The following is an 11,566-nucleotide window of genomic DNA, read 5'->3' on the forward strand; positions in this document are numbered from 1 at the left end:
GAACACTGATATTATAAAGCTGAAGACTGTTATCTTCCAAACGGATTTAAAAAAATATATTTAATTGTTAGATAGCCCATTTATCGAGGAAGTCTATTTCCAGTTGACTTTGCTACTAGACTTACAAGAAAATAAGAATCTTCTCATCTACAACGATTTACAATTCACGGGAGTGCAAAAAATCTTGTATCTTTTATATAAAACTAAATCCTAGCTAACACACAATGCTTTATAAAGAGAAGATAGAGTATTCAACAAAGCAGAAAGAATCCTATGTATTGAATAAAAGTCCTTAAAACATTCTTCTACAATGTCATGATTTCAATGTGAATGTTCACTGGTACTAAAAATATCGTCCAGTGCTGTTACTTTGTAAAAATACATGTGTATTATATGTATGTAAGTTGTATGTATGTACATAATGTACAAACGCTATAAAAATTCCAGTAAAACGTAGTACACTTTACTTATTGTTTACTCTAGCTTGCTCTCTGCACTCTTATAACACAAATATTTGGCAGAAGGATCATTTGAAATGACAACCAAAATTATAACTCTTTTTGTTCCTGTTGATAATCATATAAGTACTTATGAGTTAAAGACACAAAAAACCGCTGTATACCAGCTTCTGAGACGGTTTCACCCGCGTTTCATTGTGACCTTCACCTTCTTCACGCACCTGGATAAAAAGTAGCCTACAACCTTCCTCGACGAATGGGCTATCTGTCTATCTAATAACGAAGAACTGGTTCAAATCACACCACACCACTGGGATTAGCATTTTTAAACAACCAACTCTTACTATACTATAGAAGTACATATAAATGAACTTAGAGAATCCACAAATTTAATGTTAATTGTGCTTTTGGACTTTCTGAACCTTCCTTTTTTGTGACTCTGAGTACAATACATATTTTCTTCCAAGAATAAATGACTCAAATGTTGTACAAGTATGTTTGTCCGTGTGTGTACATGTTCCTGCGTTGTGTCCCGACCTAATTCTATATATGCACTTCAGTGTAATGGCGTGTTTATATCATAAAGCCAGATTTAGGTAAGCGCATTGTTGTAGTCTAGATTCCTTCTGTTTGTATTTTTAAAGAACATGTTTTGTGAACTGTGGTGTTATTATGAAGATGGTAGGTATGGGTTATACTAAGTACGTAATACTTATTTAAAGCTATAAAGGTGAGTTGCTCCATTTAACTTTGAGGATCCGTCAATTGGCGTCACCTTTCATTGGTCAGATCGGCGATTTGAAGGCTGGTTATCGTATATCTTATCGTATCGTTATTTGGTTATCGTTACAGTACATAGGGCCACCATGGTGTACCCTTAATTATATAGGTCTGTAAAATCAATTGGTCTACTAGACTTATTTGATTTTGGTTCTTATTAAAAGTATCTATTCAGTTAGATTCTATTCAATACAATGATTTCTTAGTAACTGTAGATAAGTACCTACCTAGGTTTAATTTGTATGCCTGCTACAACCATGCCTGATGATCCTAATCTTCCGCTAAATGGATCTTTCGTTTTTTAAATAAAATGATAACGAGGTATATGAATTTTTCACTCGATTTTCATCGTAAAGAGTTAACAGAACACATAAATTGATACACAAATTATGAGTATGCGCAGTGGCCTCCGGTGGCAAGATAATTGCGTTCCACAGCAAAATATTACATTATATAAATAAAATGCAGTTTGCAACAATATGCACACTATGTTCCGTTATATTTATAACTAATGTATCTTGTTAATTACTTTAGCAAGGTTGTCACTTTCAACAGAATAGAATTAAAAATATTTTTGTAAATATAACTGTCACGTCAAACCGAAAATCTTATTTTTAGTGGAACCATACAGTTGTCTGTCTAAAACTAAAACAAATAACTCAAAAATAATTGCAAAACTTTAATTTCTTTGTTGCACACATCTTTTAAAACAATGTCATTTTGACAGTTTAACAAATGGTTGTTTTATTCCACATTCTGTTTTCATTTAGAAAGTTCACCCCTGCGCGTGGGCAAGCGCGCGATCTATCAGCGTCGTCACCAAGGTCGGTGCGCGGACGCACGAAACAACGACGATATTTTCAGAACACTATTGCGTAACTTGCGCACGCGCCGACTTTTTCGAATTTCGAACTGTAAAAGTTTTCGTAGCCGCTAATTAGCATCGATTCTTCCGCTTTCACGCATCATCGTTGACGCTTTTGAATTTTTAAGAAAAGAATCAAATGTTCCTCATTTCCTTTGCTTTTTATATTCGAATGTTTCTATTAGAGCGAGGTTCGGATTCCGTCATAAACAATATGCGATCGTATTTTTGTTTTCGATTTTTAAACTTACATTCGCTTTTGTGTGTCGCCATTTTAGAATATAAAATGTTGGCTTTTGTTTTCGAAGTATATTTGAAAAGTTTAGCTAGTGACGTATTATATTGATGCATTTTTTTAATTCATTCCCGCTTTTATTGGTTTTGTTGGCAACCAGACTGCACGTGGGAGACAATAGTGCATGTCAATGATCTCACATTTTCACATACTAGAGCCACCCCCACAAATGTACATACATACGTAGGTACATAAACATATGCATAATTATTGGCGTATGCCTAGAGCATTCCGGGCGAAATAGCCAACATTTTTATCGTTAGGCACTTTTATTTGCCAATCTATTTTAACGTGATTGCAATTCGGACGTACGCCCCAATAATTTTGAAACTAAAATATTTTTAATGGTATTTGGTAAACAAGCCGATGACCTGGTGGTATTTGGTCACCGTTTTAGATGCCATGTCAAAGGTATTTTAGCTCAGCAGATATTTTCTTCTATTTTCTACCTTAACTTTTCATACCAACGTGGATCTTTTGGATCTCAGAAATCACGCTATTTTGTTTTCGTTTTACATAAGTGGAACAATCATTAAGTCTTTCGACATAAAACATATTAATTTCTTTTAATCCAATTTTAAAATATAATTTATAACAAGAATAAAATTAAACAAAAAGAAGGATGCCACTAATATTGGTAACAGGTCCCAAGTTATCAATTCTGCGGTTTGAGCTACATAGGTAGGTATACGGTATACCTTATACTTACTTATTATACCTATTTATGTTAGCTATATCTAGTCAGTATATACGACTACGTATTATATACTAGGCACTGAATATCTAGTCAGTCTACGTAACCTAGTATTCAGCTGCATCCAATTATAATTGAAGTTATCCTATCGAGTTGGGTACTAGACTAGCAGATCCAGCAAAATTATATAATGCTAAGGTACCAAGAATAAATGTCGACCTTACCGCCTAATTCATTGGGCGCTTCATAATATTTTAAGCGCCGTCATAATATTACGAGAACAACTTCTTAGTTCGCGGTTAATTTAGCTTGTAAACGACCTTATTTATTTGTTTACGAAGTACAACAATAACTATAAAATAAGACCTTGTTTATTGTGAAATTGAAATATTGCGTTTGTTCGGCAGGCTAGGATCTTTGAGATGATTACATGTCCTGACGGCAACTAAGAACTATTTGTGTAAAAGTAACACAATCGCCCGTGACCTTAGTTGACACCAACGGCCAAATCGTTTGGATATAAAAAAGTATTGTACCCTATACATAATATCGCGATAAAGTCGCGAGGGTGAAAAAATATTCAGAAAACCGAAAGACACCTATTTTGCTTTTAAGCGCCAATTATCATCATCATCATCCGTCCATTATTCGATTAGAGATTGAAAGACATACTAATTATAAAGCTAATTTCAAAACTCTACAATCGCAAAAGCGCGGATAGATCGCTTATTACAATCCGCAGTTAATTACTCAAAAAACACTTCTCATTGCCACTTAACTCAAGATCTTTCAAAAACCTGTTAAATTCGAAGTACACAGGTAACCAGCCTCGTTACTCACTAACTGTAAGACATTGTTATTGCTAGAAGCCTGAATACCAGACCACTTGAGTTATGAGAACAGTTCAAAGGCTACAACTCGCTTTGTTATTATTTTTATTCTTCTTTTACTTGCAACAAAGGCATTCACAAAGAACATGATAAGCAAGGGATTTTATCTAAATGCTTTTAATTGCATGAATAGGTCGGTATGTTTGCAATTTTCTTTTCGTCATACCAAAGCTAATCAAACATTTGTAAAAACACATACTTTAAACGTTGAGAATACAGGTACAGTAAGCTAAAAATTAATGTAATTTTATGTACCAGGGCCGCAGTTACTCCTTCGAATAATCCCGCAGCCCCGGCAGGACGCATACTTATCATCATCATTATCCTCCTGCCCTTATCCCAATTTTATTTGGGATCGGCGCAGCAAGTTTTCTCCTTCCATACTCTTCTATCTGCCGTCATCTCACAAGTAGCATTCTTTCTTACCATATCTACTTTCACACAATCCATCCATCGTTTCTTTGGTCTTCCTCTTCCACTATATCCGTCAACGTTCATAATCATCACCTTCCTCACAACATGACCTTCATTCTTCCACATCACATGCCCATACCATGACTTCTTATAAACATTTAAATACAAAAAAAAAACTTTCGGAGTTACTCCATAAAACCTGTACTCCATACAATTGTTCCTAAATAGACTACGACACAGTATTTTCTATGCTCGTATAAATGTCGTCAATCATTGAAACATTATTAATACTATTGGTGCAATAAATACCAATAAACATTTTGCGTACTTAACCTTGTGGGCGATTTATTTATAGTTTAATGATTATCAAAACTCCATTAATATAACCCATCCTATAAAACAAGAAATGTACCAACTCATAAACCTAACATTATCGTTCGTTTATAAATATCCGGTATTTTATCATCATGCGTTCATCTATTACGGATATATGCGCTGAAAATCTCTCGTACTGAAATATTCATAAAGTTTCATGAAGTAAATTACTCTCACACGTTATAAATATTGTTTGTAAGTGACATGAATATTATTTTTTGACGCTTTAATTCAAACAGTGTGACAATTTTGTTGGTTATTGAAAAGCGAAAATGTTTAAACAGATTTTTTTTCAGCTTTTTGTGTGTGACGTTGAAATTATGTATGTGCTTACAAATATTTTATGATTTTCTAGTAAAAGTTATTTGATATAGTAAATTGAAACACCACAACCCTTGTAAAACTCACACCTATTTTTAGAGGAATTTATTAAAAACTTTACATAGAAAATCATATTTCAGAATTCGAATAATCCAATCCTGGATTTTTTGCGAATTTTTATCACGGTTGACTTCGCTTTCATGTGTTCCAACCAAGTCATCTCTCTTCTCTTTTCTCTCTCTATACCTATATAAAACGTAATGCCACTTTTCGTTGTAATTTTATAATACTTAACTCAAAAACGGGCTCATCTATCCAAACCAAATTTTTTGGCTTTGTTTGAACTATTTAGTAGACGGTTTATGTGAGGTTTGCACAAAATCCGTGGAGTGGTTCTTCATTTATACGTAACAATTTATAAAGGGCGTACGGGGCCGCTAGTTTTATAGAACATCCTCCACAGATGTCCTTAAAACAGTATTTATTAGTGATCAAAACATTAATACACACACATGCATTGTCCGCCACTGTTTTGGTATACAAGGCCAATCTTAATAGTACTGTTAACAAACCGTTACGAGCAATAGAGGGAATGTATGACTTACATCTGTTGATACTATCCAGGAAATCATATGGAAATGTTTATCATAAATAGCTTGTTTTTGTTTGTCTTCTTATATGAAAATCTAAATTCGAAACTATTTGCTTCATTTTGGAGGAAGACGGAAAAATTATATTTTTGGACTTGATTTTACGAGTATCAACATAAATCTTAATAAGAAGGTAATGTGTGTCAGAATTTATTAGGAAAGGACAGTCAATGTATAGGTACGTTGATTTCATAAGAACAGTCGGCAAATATTGTGGGGCTCTTGGGATCGAAGCCTACCAGGACTGTGTGATTGTTCCAAAGAGTTGCCACGGCACTCGTACACAAGGGGCTTAAGAAGAGGAATATTCGTAGCGTGATGACTTTACACCTCAAAAGAAAGTTATGGATTATTCCTGAAGTGGAAACTTTTATTATATAGTTGTGTAGTTTACTGAAGAAGCCTTTAAATCGCTATATACAACCGCAACCGAGAATAATGATGTATATAACCATTAATTCTGAAACTATAGTATTTCCGCTGCGTTCCCATAAGCAAAGCGACGTGATTCATAGTCTTGGAGGAACGGCTTGCAACTGGAACCCAATAGTTGAGATCATTATTTACAATACATTATTTTGAGATAGTCTGCTTTTAGTTATTACGAGCATACATGAGAATTCAGAAGCTTGCATGTATTCGGATTCGTTCCTTTAGATAACCAGTTTCAGCCAAATATCCCTACTAATATTATAAATGCGAAAGTAACTCTGTCTGTCTGTCTGTCTGTTACGCTTTCACATTTAAACCATTGAACTGATTTTAATAAAATTAGGTACAGAGATAGAATTCACCTCGAGAAAGAACATAGGATAGTTTTTATTCCAGACTTTTAAAGAATTCTCTTGGAAACGCGATATAACCGAACTTTACGCTGGCGAAAGCTAGTTGTAGTATAAAACGAATTTGCCATTGTCAATATGTCAAACTCAAAAAAAATATAACACGAGCGTTCTATTTTCAATTCCCTTTAAAATCACTCATAGTTCCAGCCCAGTTATCCGTTACATTACAAAAACTGGGGATTAAATTTTCCATTTTCAAAGTGCGTTCCTATTTCAAAGCTGGGTGACAATGTGACAATCGGCGGACGTCGGACGCACTCGGCTCAGTTCGGCTGAGTTCGGGTGCTATCGGCGCAAACGCTGCCTACCGACTTAATTGAGCCACGGCGACACAATCCGATCACTTTGATTGTTTCCTCGTCAATTCCTATAGCTGTGACTCTGTTACGTGTTGTCATGGAAATTAGTGGCTATTGCTATTGTGTATTTAGTTCATTCATTCTCTTTTTCTAGTAGGTAACTGATAAAACTTGCTGCAAGTAAGTATCATGAATACTATGTCTCTTGGATATCGATGTTGCATTTACTACATGCTCATAAGATCGCAAATACAAGCGAATGTTCAGTTATAACATTCTTTACAAATTCTATGAAGCTTAAGAGCGTGTTTGATTGTTTGATGGCGCTAATCTCAGGAACAACTGGTCAGAGCCAAAAATCTTTCAATCCTGGATAGACCATTTATCAAAGAAGCGCGGAATATATGTGAAGTCGTTCCGACGAGACGCGGGTGAAACCTCTGAAGCAAGCTTGCTCCAAATAATCAAAACAATGTTAATCCGTAATTTCCAAAAACTAATTATATCTTCAAACCCCCGAAGATACAGTTTGTATCCCCAATAAAGACGAGGGGCCATTTTATAGGGATCTATTTGCCATCAACATAGGTAATAGTGTGGCCATCATAATCCCGCGACGTCCCTCATGAAATTGTTAATTAACGGACACGAAATGGCCAGGTGACATCACTATTTTATGTGATACAAGTTTCTCACGGCAATTCCGACATTCTGCCTTTTAATGTTGCTTATTTTGTTTGGCGGATACCAAGCGTTTTGGGTATGGTATGCCTATGTATTGCTATAGTTTAATTTCTCAATCAAGTGAATTTGTCAAAATCTGCAGCTTTTGGAGATCAAGTTTACAAAATACAGCCCCCAAAAACGCCCTTCATCACTTTCTATGTGTTTTTGCTGTGAAGAAGAAATGGTGGAACAAACTCCCCAGCAACACAATTCTCTGTATGAGTATTCTTTTTTGTACGAGAAATTATTCAATTAGATACAAAAGTTGCAATTTTATGGTGGCTAATATAAGCTAGAGTACAATAACACAGAAACGATGTGAATTATTCATACCATTCATATCATTATGAAATACTGGTATATAGAATTTGATTTACCCCTTCAAGGCCTGCCCAGCCGTTTTGGAAATGTTATCGTAATTAATAATATATCATGACTGTGAAAATGAGTCGTGTACATTATTTGTATAATGTTAAATATTTGGCAATGTATGTTGAATCACTAATTAGCAGGACGACAAATGCACCTGTGCTTATTTTCAGAGGTTTCATTTCATTGGAGCATATTCCTACTGGTCTGCCTGAAATGTAAGAGTGGTCTAATACGGTCAAACACACTGCAATATTTTATTCGATAACTCGTTTGTGCACATAAATCTATATGAAGAGGAATGAAAAGGTAGATTTAAGATGGACTAAAAACCTTCATTGGATTCACGCTTTTCTTAAATTAAAAATAAAAAAACTGTTGTGGTCAGCTTCTTGCATTGATGCATACAGCTAAAGACTATTCAAAGAAACTTTTCAGTTTTGATGTTCACTCTTCCACAGACCTCATCATCCCTCTCCTGGCCATAACCTACCCCAACAATAACAAACATCTAAAAATAGTTCCCCATTTATTTGCAATCCCAGCTTGAAATTTAACCCTTCAATACCTACAAATCCGATAATGGCAACAAAATGCTGTTGACGATCCGCAGTCAATAAGGGTTGGTTTACAACCGGAGTTACGGATCTCCGGAGTTACAGATCTCCGGATCTACGGATCTGCGGATCTATGACGATGGCCATTAAATGTTACCCCGTGTTCCAAGTAATTGAGTTTGTCTCCGCGGTATTAAGACGGTTCAAGTTTACTGATTAATCTTAGAGGTGTGGGTTATTACTTAGCGTTTACGGCCCTGTTATGGTTATGCAAGCGTTATTACTTTTTTTATGACGTCACACGTGGTTGGAGAAATTGGTCTTAGATTGGACAGTGGGAAATAAAAATATTTCTTTACTTTACTGAATAATAAATCACATTTTAATGTGAATGTAATTTTAATTTGAAATGGCCGTCGTTACGTTTAGTCAGAAGCCAAAGAGTCTAACAACCAGTCTTACCAAGGAGTACCGCGTTGCTCGGGTAACTGACTTGAGGAGGTCAGATAGAAAACACTGGTACCTACATCCGGTTAGAATGGAAACCAAACCCAACATAATTGGGAAAATACTCAGGAGATGTTGATATCATAACTTATACTATGGAAAATTTCGGAAATTTTGAAGAGGTTCCTCACTTATACATCAACCAGGAAAAAAACAAAAATAAATCAAAACCACAAGATTCAAAGGTTCCATTTCTATCAACATCGTATGCGGGATCCAGTTAGTTTCAATTGCAGATAAGAGAGTAGACAATACGGATCAGCGTCACAGTTGGCAACCTCGCACCAATCTGTTTGTGCACTGACGTACAGTTGCTGGATGTGACTTAGTTACAGAGATTTTATTAATGAGCTATTTTTATTGCGTTCCTGTGTGAGGAATGAAAATTATTAGTAGATAGAACAAAGTTCTGGGATTTGTCTGTCTGTTGTCAATTGAATTCTAAACTATTGAAAGGACCTCATGAAAAACCTACTTTATCAAACTTATGCACCTAACTACAGTTACATGTAGTACCTTTATACAGTTTCATGAAACATCCGTGAAATCTGGGGCGATTCTTAGACATGTACCTTATTTAAACGGCATAAGGTATTATTTATGTTATCTCAATTTCTATTCCCCCGGTACTTAGATACGTCAAAGAACCAACCACCTTATTGATACACTTTTAACATTTCTTTCATTGCCACATCCAGCACTCCAACATCCGATTGCACCTAGTATCACGCACTGGGCACTCCGCTCAAGAATTTGCAACAAACAAAAAAATCCTGTCGTCATATCTCCCGACGACGTCAGATTATCGCCCCCGTATAATGGACAAATGGCGACTAAATATAAATATGTCTTAACCGACTTCTGGAAGAATGTGGGTGTCAGAAGTAATTGAGGGCTGTGTAGCTTGGAATAGTAACGTGATTACTTCCTAAGTTCCTACGTTTTGGTTCTACAGTGAAAGCGAAGGAATATGTTAGAGGGAGGCTACTGTTTACTTCTAAAATAAGTAACTGTACGTAAAAATACATGTTAAACTGTTGTTTTAAGAAAGCTGATGATTATGTTGTTGGTGAACTTGAGCCTTAGTGTGAAAATCATAACCAGTGTTTAAGACACACAGAATCGGTAACAGAATCAATTTTAGATGTGTATGCTTTGCAACCGGATTTTTCTTGATAGTTTGTTTATAGCTATGAATTTCCATTGGTCAGTCGTATCCGCTTCCTGAACCCAGAATATGTTTCTATTTTATTTTCAGAGCAAACTTTAAGTACTGATTATACTGTTTAATCCAGATAGCGTAAAAATATCACAAAAAATAAAATTCGAAATCTTATGGCCCACAAAAATATGGAGGTGACGCTCGACTTTAATCTCTATTTATGTATTTTAAACGTATAAAAACAACATTAATATCAATTATCGTGTATAATTCAATGAAAATGGCTTGACCCATTTCAATGGCACCTTTCAAGACTCTAATACGGCCTTGAAACTATTTCGAAATTAGTAAAAATATAACTACATTCGACGTAAACATTTTCTGAATGCGTGAAAGATTTTAATGTCTATGCCAAGATAATGGACACTTTGATATAGTTTTAGACGTACGACAAAATAAAAACAGCCATTAACTTTTGTGACGTATCTAAGAATGTTAGATTTATAACGAACTAGAATTTTCCTACGAATTCCCCCGCTATACAAGCATAGCCGAGTAGTTTCGGAGGTTAATCCTTACATTACATGAAACTTCATTCTAAAATTGCTGCCCAATCGTCTTCGAAATTATTACGAAAAAAAAAAATGAAAACGTAACTGAACGTTTAATCTCGGGAAAATTCTTTGTGGTTGGTATTTGCTATATTACCCAACAAAACACGTGCTATTTAGACAGTTAAGTAATCAATATTTTAATTACACTTCTATCACGCCATCAACACACAGTGGACAAAACCACATAAAACTTGGACAAAAACAAAAACCAAGTTCATCACAAAATCTGATACGTGCGTACGCCAACTCATAAAAACTGTTTGTTATCGAAACCACTGTATACATGTGTTATACTAAGTTTTCCTCGCAGCATCGCTTGCTGCGAACAACACCATCTGAATTCTTCAAGTCAGTTTGTTCAGGCCTTATTGTTACTAGATTATTTTTCAGGCACTTTGTTTTGATTGTCGAGCTCTCAGACCTTCCTGTATCTTCTTCATACTTAAAAAATAATTGGTCTCACTAAATCTGAAAAAAATCTGGTCTGCATTGGCTTATTTTAGTTTATAGAGGTCCAGGAAATACGACGCAATACGAAGTTTGTCGGGTCAGCTAGTGGTAATAAAAAAATAAAAACATAGTTAAACATTTAGTTAAAAAATAAATGGTGATTCTACAAACAGACAAGTCATATAATTTATATATTGATGTACCCACATGTATGCACGTACATATGTTAAATAAAAGAAGTTTTATATGTGCTTTTTACTGCCTCGTCGGGCATCGTAAATATCCATTAGGGTAA

The 11,566-nt window shown here is 35.1% G+C and overlaps 1 protein-coding gene across 1 annotated transcript in view; it reads right to left on the reverse strand.

Moving 5' to 3' along the window:
- Positions 1-11,566, reverse strand: part of LOC110380730 (uncharacterized) — a 222,030-nt gene that overhangs the window by 149,806 nt on the left and 60,658 nt on the right. The gene's annotated exons all lie outside the window — the stretch shown is intronic.

This window comes from Helicoverpa armigera, chromosome 23 (genome assembly GCF_030705265.1).
Source record: "Helicoverpa armigera isolate CAAS_96S chromosome 23, ASM3070526v1, whole genome shotgun sequence".
Taxonomy (NCBI): Eukaryota; Metazoa; Arthropoda; class Insecta; order Lepidoptera; family Noctuidae; genus Helicoverpa; species Helicoverpa armigera.